The following is a 17,646-nucleotide window of genomic DNA, read 5'->3' on the forward strand; positions in this document are numbered from 1 at the left end:
TGATCTTGGTGTCCTGGGATGGAGCCCCATTCTGGGATCCCTGCTCAGTAGGGAGACTGCTTGAGGATTTTTCTCCCTCTCCCTCTGCCTGCACTCCCCCCATCCCCGTACTCTCTCTCTCTCCCAAATAAATAAATAAACCTATTTTAAAAAATTGAGCAGATAATATAGTCCAGAGAGTTCCCATATAACCCGCCACCCCACACATGCACTTTGCCCTATTATTAATATCTACATTAGTGTGGTACATTTGCTGGAATTAATGAACCAATATTGATACATTATTATTGACTAAAGTCCATACTTTATTTCAATTTCCTTAGTTTTTCCCTAATGTCCTTTCACTGTTCCAGGATCCCTTCCCAGGAAACCACATTACACTGAATTATCCGGTCTCTTTTGGCTCCTCTTCGCTATGACAGTTTCTCAGACTTTTCTTGTTTTTAATGACCTTGGCAGTTTTGAGGCACACTGGTTAGGTATTTTGTAAAATGTCCCTCAGTTGGAATTCATCTGATGTTTTTCTTTTTAAAAAATATTTACTTATTTATTTAAAAAATTGAGATAAAATTGACATATAGCATTATATTAATTTCAGGTGTACAACATAGTGGTTTTTATATGTATATATTTTGAAATGATCACCACAATGAGTAGTTAATATCCATCACCACTCATAGTTAAAAATTTTTTTCTTCTGATGAGCACTTTTAGGATCTACTCTCAGCAATTTTCAAATATATAACGCAGTCTTTTTTTTTTTTAGATTTTATTTATTTTTGAGAGAGAGACAGAGAGTGAGAGAGAGAGCACAAGTGGGGAGGAGAGGGAGAGGCAGGCTCCCCACAGAGCAGGGAGCCCGATGCGGACTTGATCCCAGGACTCTGGGATCATGACCTGAGCCAAAGGCAGACGCTTAACCGACTGAGCCACCCCAGGCGCCCTATAATGCAGTCTTAATAACTGTAGTCACCATCCTGTACAATATATCCTCAGGACTTATTTATTTTTTAACTGAAAGTTTGTACTTTTGACCCCTTTCACTCATTTTACTCACCTCCCAACACCTGCTTCTGGCAACTACCAATCTATTCTTTGTATCTATGAGTTTGGGTTTTTGTTTTGCTTTGTTTTTGTTTTTTGATTCCACATATAAGTGCGGTCATTTTGAGTTAGTGTTTTCATCTATTTTGAATAAACACCCAGAAGTGGAATTGCTGGATCGTAGGGTAGCTCTATTTTTAACTTTTTGAGAAACCTCCATACTGTTTTCCACAGTGGCTGCACCAGCTTGCATTCCCACCAACAGTGCATGAGGGTTCCCTTTGATGTTTTTCTTTTTTTAAAGATCTTTATTTATTTATTTGACAGAGAGAGACACAGCAAGAGAGGGAACACAAGCAGGGGGAGTGGGGGAGGGGGAAGCAGGCCTGCTGCAGAGCAGGGAGCCTGATGCGGGGCTCGATCCCAGTACCTGGGATCATGACCTGAGCCGAAGGCAGACGCTTAACGACTGAGCCACCCAGGTGCCCCTGTTTTTCTTATTATTATATTGGGTTATGGGTTTTGGGGAAGAAGACCATAAAGGTGAATTGCTGTTCTCATCATATCAAATCAAATGTACATACATTCAGTATGATTTATCATTGTTGATACTGACCTTTCTCACTTGGCTGAGGGAGTGCTTGCTAGATTTGTCCATGGGAAGGCTACTCTCCCCACTCACACCCCGTGCAATCCATTTTGTACTCTTTGAAAGAAAATCACTATGTACAGCCTGCACTTAAGGAGTGAGGAGTTATGCTTCATTTTCCTGAGGATGGAGTAGCTACATAAATTATTTGAAAGGCTTCTGTGTGGGAGATTTATCTATTTTCCCCGTTTATTCATTTATTCCCTGATATCATTATTAGGTGGAATATTTACAAGTACTGAGTCAATTTCTTTCTGTTTTTCTTCCATTCTTTCTATTCATTCGTTGGTCAATTTTGGTAAGTTATACCTAAGAATTATTCTATTCCACTGAAGTTTCCAGATTTAATGATATAAAAATTGTAGTATTCTCCTAGGATTTAAACAACTTTACTGAATATGTAGGTATGTCACGCTTTTCATTCTAAATTTGCCTATTTGTAACTTGTTTTTCTTTTCTTATCAATTTTGCAAGGAGTTTGTCCATTTTATAGTCCTTGTGAAGAACCAGCTTTTATTGGGTTGATTGTCTATGGTTTTTACATTCTTTATTTCATTACTTTTACCCTTATCTATATTACTTTCTTCCTACTACTTTTTTTTTAAAGATTTTATTTATTTATTTGAGAGAGAGAGAGAGAAAATGTGAGAGAGAGAGAGAGAGCATGAGAGGGGGGAAGGTCAGAGGGAGAAGCAGACTCCCTGCTGAGCAGGGAGCCAGACGTGGGACTGGATCCCAGGACTTCAGGAACATGACCTGAGACGAAGGCAGTTGCTTAACCAACTGAGCCACCCAGGCGCCCTTCCTAATGCTTTCTTTGCATTTGTTCTCTTGTCCTTTCCACAGTTTATTGTGCTTATTTTTAATCTTTCATGTGTTTACATAAATGCATATAAGGTGTAAATTCCCTTTACATCCTGCATTAAGGGTTTTCCACAAGTTTTTTAAAATGCAGTTCTTTCTGTTAAGTTAGAAATATTTCAAAGCTTTCATTATGCTTTCCTATTGGGCCAATGATATTTAGAAGTATACTTTTAAATTTCTAGATATATGTGTTTTTAAAAACAAAAACCCCAAAAAACCATATTTATTATTGATTTCTAATTTTAATAAATTATGATTAGATATCATGGTTTGTGGCATATCAGGGTTTTTTTTTTTTTTGCCTTTTTAAAATATTGAAGTATAATTAACATACAATCTTATATTAGTTTCAGGTATACAACATATTGATTCAGTAATACATTACTATATATTACTCAGTGCTCACCATGTTAAGTGTAGTCACAATCTATCACCATAGAACATTATTACAATATTGTTATTATATTCCCTATGCTACTCTTTTCATTTCAGTGACTTATTTATTTTATAACTGGAAGTTTGTACCTCTTAATTTTACCCTTTATCTGTTTCACCCATCTACCCACCCACCTTCCCTCTGGCAACCATGAGTCTGTTCTCTGTTTTTAAGAGTCTGTTTGGTGTTTTGTTTGTTTGTTATTTGTTTTGTTTTTTAGATTCCACATATAAGTGAAATCATATGGTATAATGACTGAGTAATATTCCATTGTGTGTGTGTGTGTGTATATATATATATAAAACATCTTCTTTATCCATTCATCTATGGATGGGCACTTGGGTTGCTTCCATATCTTTACTATTGTAAATAAAGCTGCAATAAACATAATGGTGAATATATCTATTTGAATATAAATCTAGTGTTTTTTTAAAAGATTTTATTTATTTGAGACAGAGAGAGAGAGAGAGATCGAGCATGAGCTGGCAGGGAGAAGCAGAGGCAGGGGGACAAGCAGACTCCCCGCTGAACAGGGAGTCCCATGCGGGGCTTGATCCCAGGACCCTGGGATCACACCAGAGCCGAAGGCAGATGCTTAACTGACTGAGCCACCCAGGCGCCTCTAAATCTAGTGTTTTTGTTTTCTTTGGGTAAATATTCAGTAGTGGAACTGTTGGATCATATCTTGTAGTGGAATTACTGGGTCATACTTTTAATTTTTTGAGGAATCTCCATACCAATTTGCATTCCCATCAATGTACCAATTTACATTCGTACGCAATTTATATTCCCACCAATAGGGTATGAGGGTTGTCTTTTCTACATCCTCCCCAACACCTGTTATCTTGTTATCTTTTTGATACTAGCCATTCTGACTGGTGTGAGGTTCATCTCATTGTAGTTTTTATTTGCATTTCCCTGCTGATGAGTGATATTGAGCATATTTGCATGTGTCCATTGGTCATCTGTATGTCTTCTTTGGAAAAAATGTCTCTTCAGATCCTATGCCCATTTTTAACTTGGATTGTTTGATGTTTTTGGTGTTGAGTTGTATATGTTCTTTATGTATTTTGGAGACTAACCCCTTATTGGATATGCTGTTGGCAAATGCCTTTTCTCATTCAGTAGGTTGCCTTTTGGTTTTGCTCATGGTTTTCTTTGCTGTGCAAAAGCTTTTAATTTTGATGTAACCCCACAGTTTATTTTTGTGTTATTTCCCTTGCCTGAATAGACAGGTCTATGAATATGTTGTTAAGGGCTGTGTCCAAGAGATCACTGCCTATGTTTTTTTCTAGGGGGTTTTATGGTTTCAGGTATCACATTTAGTTCTTTAATTCATTTTGAGTTTATTTTTGTGTTGGTGTAAGAAAGTGGTCTAGTTTCATTCTTTTGCATGTAGCTGTCCAGGTTTCCCAGCACCATTTATTGAAAAGACTGTCTTTTTGCTATTGTATATTCTTTCCTCCTTTGTCATAGGTTAATTGACTGTATAGTTGTGGGTTTATTTCTGGGCTCTCTGTCCTGTTCCATTAATCTCTGTGTCTATTTTTGTGTCAGTACCATACTGTTTTGTTTACTATAGCTTTGTAGTATATCTTGAAATCTGGGATTATGATACCTTCAACTTTGTTCTTCTTTCTCAAGATTGCTATCTGGTATGACAGTTTACTTAGATACTGACATATGTCCTTCTAGTGTTTCAAGAAGATAGTGTTTGATGGTGACTGCTAAGACCAGCTTTTCATTGACATAGTCATTAGTGTCCCACCTGGCCCAACAGTGGCCTTTGTCAGGGTCTGACTTGCAGGGTAGAGGGGTGGGTTTTGGGCAACAAGTCCCCTTGCAAGATGCCCTTTATGTCTGTTCAGTGGCAGAGGTGTAACACATAAGAGTAATAATCTGACACCATTTCTGGTTTCCATTAATCTCAGCACTACATCACTCTGGCACAAGGAAACTGTTAATCTGGTTTGAAGAGGCAATTCCAGAATAATTAGCATAATTCCACACTGAGATATGTTAATTGAGGGGGAAGTGAATGAAAGGTCTTGGGGACACCCATTAAATCTAGCAACTGTGGGAAGGCCACCCTTTGCTAATCTGAATCAGACTCCATCCAGGTCACCAAGCCAGTGGCAACAGAGAAGCTGAAAAGTCTCAGGGCTCTTACCTGGATCTCTAGCTTTCTTTTCACCTTTTTTGTCTCATCTTTTCATTTTTCTTTAACATACATTTGTCCGTTTCTAAATCTTTTCAGTTTAAGCATTTCCTTTCTTTTATTTTTTGCTCTTCATTTTCAGTCCTCTAATTTCACTTTCCCCTTGTTCTTTTTCTTTACTTGTGGGGGATATTTGCTTATTATGGATGTTTTAAAAGTCCCCTGTCTCCTTGCTTGGAACCAACATGTTCTTTAGGCAGGGAAAATTGTATTTAGATTGATCTATTAATGCACGCTTATTGTGCTGAAACTCCTGCCAAAAGATACTAGTTAGAATTTATTTATTTATTTAAAGATTTTATTTATTTTTTGACAGAGAGAGAGACAGTGAGAGAGGGAACACAAACCGGGGGAGTGGGAGAGGGAGAAGGAGGCTTCCCGCAGAGCAGGGAGCGGGATGCAGGCCTCGATCCCAGGACCCTGAGATCATGACCTGAGCCGAAAGCAGATGCTTAACAACTGAGCCACCCAGGTGCCAACTAGTTAGAATTTAGATGTGATGATAGGACATTCCTCTGGACAGTCTGGATTTGTAAAATAGATATTAAACTCTTTCTTTATTAGACCTCACTGTGCTTTGAGAGATTTATGGTCTTGTTTCCCAGTGGAGGAAAGGAAAAAATGGGAAATTCTATAGCCCACCAAAAGTATCCCAGTGATGCTGGCAATGGGGCTCTTGGATAGCAAGGCCTCAACTCTAGTAGTGAAAAGGAAGGGATCCTGTAGGAATCATTGCATTGAAAATGTGTATGTTCAGTCAACCAATTGATCTATAATCAAACAAGAAATATTTGTTGAGGGCCTATGCTGTATGAGAGGCCCATGGTAGATAGTTTACAGATTACTAGGGAAATCTAGGCAATCCCTAGTTATATTAATAGGGCAGGTTAAATGTAGGAAGGGGTAGACACAAAAGTATGAAGACTAATACAAGAGAAGATTGTTTTTTTTTCCTTAGCACTACTGGGTGGATGTACAGATTGACATAGGCCCCTCCTCTGTAAAACTATTGCAGGACGGAGGCGGATAGGGATACTTCTATCCTGAATGCATGGCCTCTGAGGTTGCCTTGGAGACCATTTTCATTCTAGCTAGCTGGAAAGGAAGGGAGTATGGAAGTGCAGGTGTGGGAGCTTTTTATGGGCCAGGCCCAGAAGTATAACTTCTACTTACATTCATTGGCTAGGATTTGGTTACATGGCTACATCTGACAGCAGTAGAGGAAATGAGCTCCAGCTCTGTACCCAGGGTGGCAAAAACGTAAATTCTGGCTAGGAGCTGGCGCTGTGTCCTGCCCCGGCTAAAAAATGGGCTGTGTTTCTAATGTGAAACTATGGATGACTTAAATTAGCTTCTTTATATTTTCCTATATTTTTCCAAGTTTATTATTGCATGCATTACTTTTATAATCAGGAAAAAAATAGTATATCTTATTTTAAAAAATGTAATCCTGGGGTTTGGAACTTAGAACATTATAATTTTTTTTCTATACAAACAGTTAAAATGGCTGTTTTGATCCCCAGATAAGATTATAAAATCCTATATAACCCACAAAGTAGTTGAAAATATAAGGCTAATCTAATTAGTTATTAACTCTGCCATGCTTCTCAAAGAGATTTACGTCTCACTATGAAGCCAGCCTGAAATCTGCACTCTAGGAGAAGGAGGTAAGGTAGGACTGAGGAAGTGATAAGAAAGAGAAATAGGAAGAGTATCTGCCCCCTTTCCAGAGGTGAATGAAGTAAAAATGTGGAAATAGGGGCTTCCTCTATCCCTCCATTTTGCTGCTCTTCCTCTCTCCCATTACCTTAAGCTCCTTCCCCAGGCATGGTAGCTGGCACCTTCCCCAGGCATGGTAGCTGGCTCCTTCCCCAGGCATGGTAGCTGGCTCCTTCCCCAGACATGGTAGCTGGCACCTTCCCCAAGCATGGTAGCTGGCTTCTTCCACAGCCATGGTACTGGGAACTTCCCCAGGCATGCCCACTTTCTAAACTAATCCCTGCCCCAAAATCACCCCTTTATTTTCCCCTCTTCTCTCACTGACCTCACTTAGGGATTGTGGGGAAAACCTTATTTGATAATTATCAGATAATACCTTATCAGATAATTAATTAATTATCTGAATTAAGTCAAATAGAATAATTCAACATTCAGATTGAATGTCCTATCAATGTTCTCCATCTGAATTATAAGTGGTTGGTAATACAACCACTTAGATTTCTCTGCGTATCTGCAGTTTTCAAGAAGAAAATTTGTTAAGCCAAATGCCTCTATCATTGGTAGAATTTTAGGCAGAGTGACCTAGTCAAGATTGTCAGATATTTTTGGTAGATACTTTTGGTCAGAGACTCCATCCAGGCTTATGTGGAAACCCTTCCCCTGAAGAGTTCAAATTTCTGTTTTTGCCTTTTATGGTGTCTTGCTGCCTCCATTTCTTAAAGCTCTAAATTTATTACAACAGAGACAGTAGTACTCTCCAAATATTCTTTGTGGGCCCCTACACTTCCTAGTCTCTTTTCCAGTTGTGTTGGGTCCTGTGACACAAACAGGGTCTACTGGGCTATGAGTGGAAGAGTTGTAGGTCACTTCTGGGTAGGCCAGTGTGTCTTCAACACACACTCTTTCACCTGAGTGGTTACACGTGAAGACAACAGGATGGCAGAGGTGCTAAAGGAGGAGCCAAGGAGACCACTCTGACCCATGGCCAAATGTGATGTGATGAGAAAATCCTCTGTTGTATTATACCACTAAGATTTGGGGATTTACTTGTTCCCACTAGCCTAGCTTGTCCTGACTAATACAGGCTCACAGGCAGCAGAGAGGGTGAGTTATTGGGAGTGGAGGAATGGAAAAGGGAGGGGTTTGTAGGCCTCACTCAGGAATCACCTTGTAAGACACTCCTTGTTCTGACTACTTAATGAGGAAACTGGTAGTGTCAATCATGAGGGAACTGTTAAGGATGATGTCATCATCACCATCTGTTTGTGAAAAGTGGAGTAACATGGACAACTATGTTTGGATTTGGAGGAAAGGATTCCTGGAGAGGAAAGAAAATAGAGCCGGGAAGTTCAACTGAAAGGCAAGAGAATTTCTCTGACTCTAAGTACTTAGCTTCTGGCTGGAGACATCAGGATTACTAATCTCATGAAATATTATACCAAAGAATATACAAATATTAAATGTAGTGCAGAATAAAATAAATATTTGGAAAAAAGAGATTATGATAGGCTGGAAGACCAGGGAAGAAGAAAGTCTTCACAGAAGAATGGGCATATGAGATGGCATTCTAACATAGGTCAAATTTAGAAAGATGGGAGGAGAGGGCCTTCTGGGTGGAAGGACTGATGTGCACAAAGGTTTTAAGTTCAGAAAATCCTGGGGCACCTAGGTGGCACAGCTGGTTAAGCATCTGACCTGGTTTTGGCTCAGGTCATGATCTTGTGGATCATGAGATCGAGCCCCACATTGGGCTTTGCGCTCAATGCGGCGTCTACTTGAGTTTCTCTCTCTCCCTCTGCTCCTCACTCCCCCGTGCCCCCCTCTCAAATAAATAAATTAATCTTTAAAAAAAAAAGGCCAGAAAATCCTGTTAGTCTAGTTTGACTAGAGTGTACTATTTGGGGAGGGTACATAAGTAGAGGTGAGACTTCAGAGATAGATGGAGGACACATTGTAGAGAACCTCAATGCCATTGAACACCCTTAAACTTTATCTTGAAAGGGTGCTGTTACAATGTAATGGTGAAAAATTGCCAACCACCTTGATGCCCATCAATGAGAGAATAGATAAGTAAGTTACGATGCTGCCCATCTATGGCATACCATTCAGCAGTTATTCACATGGAAAGATCTCCAAGGCACTGTTGAGTAAAAACATCAAGGATATGTTATACCACTTGTGTAAAGCAGCACACATCCATATCTGTAAACTCTATATTCCTGAATGCACATATATATAAACACACACAGATGTATTTGAATGCATCCTAGGAAGGAAGGATACACACAAACTGGTAACAGTAGCTACATCTGGGCAAAGGGCTTGGGACTGGCCACAATCTTACCTGCTCTCCAAGGTCAAGGTCTTGGAAAGCTTTTGAGAATGGAGCCTAACCAGATTATTTCTGTCACTTAAGCCTGCTTCTTTCCCCAAGCCCAGCTCAAACTGGATTCCAACCTTGGTTATCATCTAGGTGGACTGGCTTGCTTTCCCATCAATTGAAATGCATTTATGGCAATAGAAGGTAGTAAATCCCCTTGCAAAGATAAGCAGAGCTCTCTTTCATCAAAAATTATTTTTCACTGAGTAAAAATATTTCTGGTCAAGACATAGACATCCTTTTGAGAGTGATATTTTTAGTTTTCTTGAATGAGAAAATCCTTTATTGGAGTAAAACAAAACAAAACAACTGTTTATATCTGGACTACTTTCAAGAAAAATCTGAAATGTACAATAACATTAAAATACATTAATTAGGGGCGCCTGGGTGGTTCAGTCGTTGGGTGTCTGCTTTCGGCTTGGGTCCTGATGCCGGGGTCCTAGGATCGAGCCCTGCATCGGGCTCCCTGCTCGGCAGGAAGCCTGCTTCTCCCTCTCCCACTCCTCCTGCTTGTGTTCCTGCTCTCACTATTCTGTCTCTGTCAGATAAATAAATAAAATCTTTAAAAAAAAACCAAAACATTAATTTAAGGTGCCTGGGTGGCTCAGTTGGTTGGGCGACTACCTTCGGCTCAGGTCGTGATCCCAGAGTCCTGGGATGGAGCCCACATCGGGCTCCCTGCTCAGCGGGGCGTTTGCTTCTTCCTCTCCTTCTGCCGCTCCCCGTTTGTGCTCTTGCTTGCTCGCTGACAAATAAATAAATAAATCTCAAAAAAAATAAAAAATAAAAAAGTACATTAATTAAAACCACAGAACAATTAAAATATTTAAAAAGAAAGACCAAAAATTATTTAGCTTACTCACCAATAAGAAATACATATATTTTTCAACTAATGATAGAGGAAAAGTTACCTATAGAATAAACTATATTTTGGTTCCCACCTCATATCATATCCCCAAACAAATTTCAGATATATTAAAATCACTATCAAAATACAACAAAGCAAGCAAAAATGAGTCCAAAATTGTATTTTAAAAAATGAGCAATAAGTTTTATCTCAGGATTGCAAAGATGATACAATATTAGAAAAATCTTCAATGTAATTCATCACTTTGACAAAATTAAAAGAGAAAAAAATCATACTATTGTTGCATCAGCAGATGTAGAAAATGCACTCAAATGTCCAATTTTTGCTCATATAAATACTCTTTAATTTGTTAAAGTATATTGCCTCAAAATCTATAGCAAATATCATATTGAAGGGTGAAATGCTAGAAGAGTCTCATTAAAATGAGACATGCAATATTCCTGTTATTGCCTCACAATTTAATAATACACTGGATGTCCTAGCCAGTGTAAAATTTGTACTGTCATATGAAATATTTGCCTATAGGGAAAAGCCAAGAAAATCTGGTTATGAGCTATAAACTACTGATAAGTGAGCTGAACAACTTATTGTATAAATCATTTATAAATTCAGTAACAGAAAGATATTTGGAAAATCCTCAAATATTTTGAAATTAAGCAACAATATTTCTTTCTTTCTTTCTTTCTTTTTTTCTTTTTTTTTTTCTTTTTCTTTCTTTCTTTCTTTCTTTCTTTCTTTCTTTCTTTCAAGTAGGCCCCATGCCCAATGTGGGGCTTGAACTCATAACCCTGGGATCAAGTGTCAGATACTCTACTGACTGAACCAGTTAGGGATGTTTAGCAACAATATTTTTAAATAACCCATGGGTAAAAGAAGTCACAAAGGAAATTAGAAAATATTTTGAACTGAATAAAAATGAAAATAAAAACACAACATATTATTTGTGAGATGCAGCATGAAAGTAGCACTGAGAGAGAAATCTGTAGCTTTTAATGTTTATATTAGGAAGAAAAGGTCTAAAATCAACATAGCTGCCAACTTAAGGTGCTAAAAGAATAAGTTAAACACAAATTAGGAATGGAATAATCAAGCCAGGAATAGAAATCAGTGAAATACCAAACAGTTAAGCACTACAAAAAATACAACATAAAAGTTTTGTTTTGTTTTTTTAATCAGTAAAGTGAATAAATCTAGCTAGACTGGTCAAGAAAGAAAAATAAAAAAGAGGATATCAATATGATCTTAGAGACATTAAAGGATAATAGATATTAAAATTCAATAATTTTGAAAACTTAAATGCAATAGATGAGTTTGCTGAAAGATTCAAATTACTAAATTACTAAAGATTCAAATCACCAACTGCTAGCAGAGATAGGGCAACTGAATGCATTACAGGTGGAGATATAAAATAGCACTACTGTTTTGGAAAACAGTTTGGCATTATTTAGTCAAGAGAAATGAAAATGCATGTTCACAGAAGACTTGTTCATGGCAGCTTTATTCAAAATAGCCCCAAACTGAAAACAACCCAAATGTCTGGGGGTGAACGCATATAAAATATATGGTACATCTATACAGTGGAAGCAATGTAAAGAAATTAATTACTGATACACACAATCTGGATGGCTTTTAAAAACATGATGCTGAGAAAAGGAAGCCAGACACAAAAGAATATATGCTGTTTTATTCCATTCATACAAAATTCTAGAAAATACAAATCTGATCCATAGTGCTACAAAGCTATCAGTGAGTGAGTCCATGGTGCTTGGGGTCGCCACGGGTAGAGAATGGGAACCATGTGGGGTAATGGAAACATTCTGTATCATGACTGAGGTGTTGGTTACATGACTGTATGTGTTTCTCAAAACTCATCTAACTGTACACTTAAAGTGTGTCCATTTTATTTTATATGTTATACTTTAATGAAATTGTTTTTTAAAAATTAGTAACATTTTTATGCAACAACCAACTAGAAAATGTAGTAGAAAAAGATGATAGCAACAAACTACAGGATACTTCAAATTAAAATGAACAAAAATGTGCAAGAACTTTATGGAATCAATTATAAATAATTAAAAGACATGGGGGGGCATGTGGGTGGCTCAGTCAGTTGGGTGTCAGATTCTTGATTTTGGCTCAGGTTATGATCTCAGGGTTGTGAGATCGAGCCCTGAGTCAGGCTCCACACTGGGCATGGAGGCTGCTTAAGATTCTCATGCTGCCTCATGGGGTGCCTGGGTGGCTCAGCTTGTTAAACATCTGCCTTTAGCTCGGGTCATGATCCCAGGGTCCTGGGATCGAGTCCCACATGAGGCTCCTTGCTCAGCGAGGAGCCTGCTTCTCCCTCTCCCTCTGCCTGCTCCTCCCCCTGCTTGTCTCTCTCTCTCTCTGTCAAATAAATAAATAAAATATAAAAAAAAAAAGATTTTTTTCTCCCTCTCCCTCTGCCCCTCCCCCATCTCTCTCCCTCTCTAAAGAAAAAAAATATTGAAAGACATGGAAGATCCAAAAATAGAGAAATAGACCAAGTTTCATGAATGTAGAGATCAGTACCAAAGAGATGCAAATTCTACATAAAATGAGTTCTATATCCAATGCAATTCGAATAAAAATTCCAAGAAAATCTTAGAATAAAAATTCCAAGAATGTCACAAACTATTCTTAAAATTCATATGAAAGAGTAAATGATCCAAGAATAGCTAAAGGATTAGTGAAAAAAATTAAGAAAAAGGACTTGAACTATTGGGTGTAAGAAATTATCATGAAGCTATAGTACCTACAACACAGTGGTACTGAATCAAAAAAGACAAATGAAAATAGAAGAGATCAAAAATAGATCAATGGAATAGAAAACAGATACATGTAAGATAGCAGAGGTATTACAAATTGGTAGAGAATTGATATACATAAAAATTAAATTAGATTCCTTCCTCATACCATATACAAACAAAAGAAACAAAAACACAGGAAATATAGCTAATCTTGGGATAGGGAAGGATGGTATAAGCAATTGAAGAAACCACAAAAGGAAACATCAAAAGATTTGTCTATAAAAATTTACAAATTTCTAATATCAAACAAATGAAAATATATGCACAATATTGAAAGAGAAAGTATTAAAATTATCATTATCTAAATAACTCTTTTAAATCAATGAAATGATTCATATAGGAGAAAGACAATGAGCAGAGAAGAAATACAAATTAGATATTAACAAACAAAGAAACATATTATATAACTAGCAAGTGTATGCAAATTAAAATGAGATGCTGTTTTTTACCTACTAAATTGGTGAAGTTAAAATAAAACAAAAACCTGTATTATTCAATACTGGTGAGGGTGTGATGAGATAGGTATTCTCATCCATTGCTGGTAGAAGTGTAGATTGGCAAAAATTTCTGGAAAACAATTTGATAATGACTTTTAAAAAATTTATACCTAGTGGCGCCTGGGTGGTTCAGTTGGTTAAGCATCCAATTCTTGATTTCTGCTCAGCTCATGATCACAGGGTCGTGAGATCTAGTCCTGCGCTGGACATGGAGCCTGCTTAAGATTCTCTCTCCCTCTCCCTTTGCCCCCCCCCCAACCCCCACCCCCGGGTCGCATACACACATGCTGTCTCTCTCTCTCTCTCCAAAAATTATTCCTATTATATTAAAATTTGTAATAGTTAAAAGCGAAAAAATTGAGTGTCTAACAATTAAATCAGTGAAGGTATATTCATATTATAGATTTATGCAGCTAGTGGAGATCATGTTTTGCAGATATATTTAGTTGTCATGAGGGAAATAGTCAATATTGATGGTCAGTGGAAAAAGCAACCTATAAGTTTATATAAAATTTATTTCTAATTTTTTAAACAAACAAAATATATGCATACTATAGGAACAAGATTGGAAATAAACGTAACAATATTTTAACAGTGATCATCTCAGTGCGAAAATTGTAGATTTATATTTTCTTCCTTATGTTCTTTTAAACCAACTTTTCTACAATAAACATGCATTAGTTTTGCAAACAGAAAATATCTCTAAAACATCAGCAAGAATAAAGAGACATATGTACTAGACACCTCAAATAAATGACTTATTGAAAGTTTAAAAGAAACAGCTTTAAGGATCTGTAAGTCGGAACAAAAGGAAAACAATCAGGTGACACAGTTCAGGTAAAAGCAGCGAGGAATTTTGTCAGGAGCAGCATTTACCAGAGTGTGTTCTGTGAATCCTAGTGCTGTTTGTATTATTGCTCAGTATGTAATATTAGGAAATATTATGGAATGATGGAAGGGAAGTTTCCCTGGCTACTAAGGTTGGGTACAAAAGCAATAGTTTCTTAACTTCCCTTAAACTTCTGATAAGCTAAGTGTTTGAAATACTATTATCCTTGGTTGTTAACATTCACATGCTTTAGACTCCAAATTGTACGCATTGGAATAAACATTCTGTTTTGTAAATCCAAGAGCCTAAGGTATCTTTTAGCCTAAATAGAAGCCCATTAATGATCAGAGTGCCAATGGAGAGGGTCAGCTTTTTTCAATAAAGACCTACAATCTGTTGAAGCTCTTAGTTAAATATTTGACCAAATTCTAGAGTTCTGTGCTATTAACATAAAAGAGTCCATTTTAGTCTGTAAATATTAGAACAAATGTTACCAATTTACCCTTAACCATTATCACATCAAAACCTGGCCCTTGAGGTAGATATGATTTTTTTCCTTTTTTTTTATTATGTTATGTTAATCACCATACATTACATCATTAGTTTTTGATGTAGTGATCCATGATTCATTGTTTGCGTATAACACCCAGTGCTCCATGCAGTACGTGCCGTCTTTAATACCCATCACCAGGCTAACCCATTCCCCCACCCGCCTCCCCTCTAGAACCCTCAGTTTGTTTTTCAGAGTCCATAGTCTCTCATGGTTCGTCTCCCCCTCCGATATCCCCCCCTTCATTTTTCCCTTCCTGCTATCTTCTTCTTCTTTTTTTTTTTTTTAACATATAATGTATTATTTGTTTCAGAGGTACAGATCTGTGAATCAGCAGTCTTGCACAATTCACAGAGCTCACCATAGCACATACCCTCCCCAATGTCTATCACTCAGCCACCCCATCCCTCCCACCCCCCACCATTCCAGCAACCCTCAGTTTGTTTCCTGAGATTAAGAATTCCTCATATCAGTGAGATCATATGATACATGTCTTTCTCTGATTGACTTATTTCGCTCAGCATAATACCCTCCAGTTCCATCCACGTCGTTGCAGATGGCAAGATTTCATTCCTTTTGATGGCTGCATGATATTCCATTGTATATATATACCACATCTTCTTTATCCATTCATCTGTCGATGGACATCTTGGCTCTTTCCACAGTTTGGCTATTGTGGGCATTGCTGCTATAAACATCGGGGTGCACGTATCCCTTCAAATCCCTACATTTGTATCTCTGGGGTAAATACCCAGTAGTGCAATTGCTGGGTCTTTCAGTAGCTCTATTTTCAACTTTTTGAGGAACCTCCATACTGTTTTGCAGAGTGGCTGCACCAGCTTGCATTCCCACCAACAGTGTAGGAGGGTTCTCCTTTCTCCACATCCCCGCCAACATCTGTCGTTTCCTGACTTGTTAATTTTAGCCATTCTGACTGGTGTGAGGTGGTATCTCATTGAGGTTTTGATTTGAATTTCCCTGATGCCGAATGATGTTGAGCACTTTTTCCTGTGTCTGTTGGCCATTTGGATGTCTTCTTTGGAAAAATGTCTGTTCATGTTGATTTTATATAATGTCTTATAATGTAGCTGTAGACAATATCATTGTTTAACCCCCAAGATGTTTAAACTGTTGAATGAAGTTACTTAGTTGTATCCGTTAAACTTGGGGAAACTTTGCTCAATACATGCTCTTCCATTTTTTTTTTTTTAACATGGAACACTTCATGAATTTGTGTGTCATCCTTGTACTGGGGCCATGACAGTCTTCTCCATATTGTTCCAATCATGTGCTGTGGAAGCGAACATCATGGACTTCTGTTTTAGCTACCAGGTATCATGCTCTTCTCAGTGACAGGCCAACAGATCCAGTTTAGGTTGTTTCTGGTTTGAACAGAAAAGGAGGCCAAACAGGCATACAGGTAACTCACCCAATAGGCTTAGCAGGTTATTTAAATGTAAGTTAAAAAGAAGAGAGGTGAGCACGCAGTTTTGTTTTCCACTGTTTAGAACTGGACTTGATCCTTCAGAAGCTTCCTTCAGAAGCTATTTTTAATTATTTGATGCTGTCAGAAGCATTCTGGTACAAATTTTGAAGGCCCACTAAGCCTGACAGGGCAATGTCAGGGGAAGGGATAAATTTCATCTTCAAGAGTTTATGAACCAAATAGACTCTCCATGGTCCCAACCTGTGTTCTAATGTCTTGTGATCTCACACCATTATCACTAAAAAAGTTTTGTGCAACAGACCACAATATATGTATATTAATTAATTATGATGTATAGATACTATAGTGCTAATACATGGGGTATGCTATAAACACATGAATTACATTAAATACATTAAAGATAAAGTAACTTTTCACTTTAAATAATATCAGTAATGATATCTTCATGCATTTATTAGCTAATACATCAAGGCAACACATAGCGTGCAATTCATCATTAAGGGTAATATATATAAAGCCAGATTTGAAATGGTTTTCTTAGATGATTCACATTTTTTGCCATTTACTTCTTGGCTAACCTCATTAGAATTATCATTGTGTTGATCGGCTCTTGGCCTTTTGGCTAAGATCAAGTGTAGAATTATCATTGTGGTTTTTTTCTTTAAGATTCTTTTTATTTATTTGTTTTTAAATGATTATTATTTTTCTTAAGTGAACTCATGACCCCGAGATCAAGAGTTGCATGTTCTACCAACTGAGCCATCCAGGCGCTCCTTGTTGTTGTTGTTGTTGTTGTTGTTTTAAGTTAATTCTACACCCAACGTGGGGCTCAAACTCACTGTTTTTACTTCATAGTGCAACTTTGTAGAAAGCTTGAACTTGAAGTAGAATTATCAGCTTGTCCATTTTCTTTTTGTTGGCTTCTGTTCACATTACTAGCATTATGATTCAGGATTCTCACTAGAAACTTTTTAAGCCATTTGTCAGGTATGTCATGCTAAGTCTTTTAAAAAACTAATGTCTCTGGGAGGATAACACATGCAGTCTTTAGTTCTGAATGTGAGTTTGTCAGAAATAGTAAGCTTGTCACGGTCAAGGCCTGAGAAACTAGTCTGTCAGTTATTTGAGGGACAGAATTCTTTGTATCCTCCTCAGTTCTTAGTAGAGCATCTTAAACCCTTTTGTTCAATGCAGTTTTTCCTGAATAAATAGGCATGGTACTGTTCTGATAGTGGACAGGTTGACACAGGGTCAGTCAGAGGGACTGACTTCCTATGACAGGGAAGGCATGGAGGCTCTCCCTTGAGGCTGGGA

General features: G+C 37.6%; 1 non-coding gene across 1 annotated transcript; it reads right to left on the reverse strand.

Moving 5' to 3' along the window:
- Positions 1–16,092: 16,092 nt before the first annotated feature.
- On the reverse strand, positions 16,093–16,194 carry LOC118538901 (U6 spliceosomal RNA). Its single transcript, XR_004918831.1, has one exon. It is a non-coding gene; the product is annotated as a U6 spliceosomal RNA (small nuclear RNA).
- Positions 16,195–17,646: the final 1,452 nt, after the last annotated feature.

The sequence above is a fragment of the Halichoerus grypus genome, chromosome 4 (assembly GCF_964656455.1).
Source record: "Halichoerus grypus chromosome 4, mHalGry1.hap1.1, whole genome shotgun sequence".
In the NCBI taxonomy this organism is placed as follows: Eukaryota; Metazoa; Chordata; class Mammalia; order Carnivora; family Phocidae; genus Halichoerus; species Halichoerus grypus.